Here is a 2,478-nt window from a genome sequence, read left to right as displayed (position 1 = left end):
AAAAAAGGGGATTTTGGTGCATTTTTTAACAATGGTGCAACACGTCACTGGACGTGGGCCGCGCACCTGTGCAGTGTTTGGAGTCTGACGTTGCTATGCCTGTACATCTGGCTGCTGGAAATCACAATCTGAACAGCAAAAATGTCCATGCCTAGAACAACACCCTATAGCAGAGAGAGACTAAACCAGTTTAACACCAGGAAGATCAAGCCTTGACTTTTAATACCAGCAATATAAACTTTATAGTACAACCCACATGAATGGATCACTGGAGAGCCACATGCAAGTGAATTACGACCAAAATTAATAACTGATAAAAGAAGGACTTTGTGTAGTTTAGACACAATCAATCAGCTCATTAACACGGGACTCATTATTTAATCATACAGGAGACTGGCAGGTATGTGAAAATGAGTTCCCTGACATGTAGATGCCAGTCACTCAAAGAACAATAAAAGACGCATGCCTACATGCCATTGATAAATATTCATTAATAAATATTATCACCAAAGGTTCTCTTAATTTGCAGGGTTTGTTGTTGACAAGTGACCACATAGGAACTCCCTGAAAACCACCCTAGCATCACCTCAGCAATCACTTCGAACACCCTAGCATGCAACCATCTAGCAATACCCTAGCAATCAGCTAGGACACCCTAACATCCACAGTGCAATTACCTAGAACACCTAGCTACAACTTAGCAATGGCCTAGCAACCACCCAGCACAGCCTTGAAACCACATAGCAATACTTCAACAACTATACAGAAAACCTTCAAAATCATCACCCAGAACACCTTAACAACCACCTAGAAACACCACAGCAACCACCCAGACCACAGTAGAAGCTCCCTAGCAATCATCCAGAACACATTATCTACCAAACAGCAACTCCCTGGCAACCACCCAGAACATGCCAGAAACCACGCAGCAATCTCCCAGAACACCCTGACAACCAACCACATAGCAACTCCCTAGCAACCAATCAAAGCACCTTAGCAACACCCTAGCAACAACTTAGCAACAAGCCAGAAACCACCCAGAACACCCTAGCCATCTAGCCACTCCCTGGCAATGATTATCATTCCAGAACATCCTGGAAACCTCTCACTTAGAACACCCTAGCAATAAAACAGCAATAGCATAGCAACCACCCAGAATAGAGCAGAAGCCCACTACCAATCATCCTGAACACCCTAGCAACCACAACTCCACGGTAACCGCCCAGAACACCCCAGAAACCACCTAGCAACCCTCCATCATCATCATCAAGATCATCGTCCTGGCACTCACCCACAACAATCTAGAAACCACCTAACAATCCAATAGCAATCACTTAGAACACCCTAGCAACAACAAAGCAATGGCATCACAGCCACTCAGAACATGGTAGAAACTGCAAAGCAATCTCCCAGAACACAGTACCAACCAACCCCACAGCAACTCCCTGGCAAGCACCCAGAACACCATAGCAACACCCTAAAAACAACCCAGAATGCCCTGGCAACCACCTAGCAACCACCCACAGGACACAGAACACAGTAGAAGCCCCATAGCAATCATCGGAACACACTAGCAACCACATAGCAACTCCCTGGCAACCACCCAGAACATCCTAACAACCATCTACTGTAGCAACACCCCAGTAACCACCCAGAACACAGTAACCGCCCCCTAGAAATCATCCAGAACACCCTAGCAACCATATAGCAACTCCCTGGCAACCACCCAGAACATCCTAACAACCATCTACTGTAGCAACACCCCAGTAACCACCCAGAACACAGTAACCGCCCCCTAGAAATCACCCAGAACACCCTAGCAACCATATAGCAACTCCCTGGCAACCACCCAGAACATCCTAACAACCATCTACTGTAGCAACACCCCAGTAACCACCCAGAACACAGTAACCGCCCCCTAGAAATCACCCAGAACACCCTAGCAACCATATAGCAACTCCCTGGCAACCACCCAGAACATCCTAACAACCATCTACTGTAGCAACACCCCAGTAACCACCCAGAACACAGTAACCGCCCCCTAGAAATCACCCAGAACACCCTAGCAACCATATAGCAACTCCCTGGCAACCACCCAGAACATCCTAACAACCATCTACTGTAGCAACACCCCAGTAACCACCCAGAACACAGTAACCGCCCCCTAGAAATCACCCAGAACACCCTAGCAACCATATAGCAACTCCCTGGCAACCACCCAGAACATCCTAACAACCATCTACTGTAGCAACACCCCAGTAACCACCCAGAACACAGTAACCGCCCCCTAGAAATCACCCAGAACACCCTAGCAACCATATAGCAACTCCCTGGCAACCACCCAGAACATCCTAACAACCATCTACTGTAGCAACACCCCAGTAACCACCCAGAACACAGTAACCGCCCCCTAGAAATCACCCAGAACACCCTAGCAACCATATAGCAACTCCCTGGCAACCACCCAGAACATCCTAA

Source organism: Sinocyclocheilus grahami, unplaced genomic scaffold (assembly GCF_001515645.1).
Source record: "Sinocyclocheilus grahami isolate Dianchi unplaced genomic scaffold, SAMN03320097.WGS_v1.1 scaffold389.1, whole genome shotgun sequence".
Classification (NCBI taxonomy): Eukaryota; Metazoa; Chordata; class Actinopteri; order Cypriniformes; family Cyprinidae; genus Sinocyclocheilus; species Sinocyclocheilus grahami.
This window is presented reverse-complemented; position numbering follows the sequence as displayed.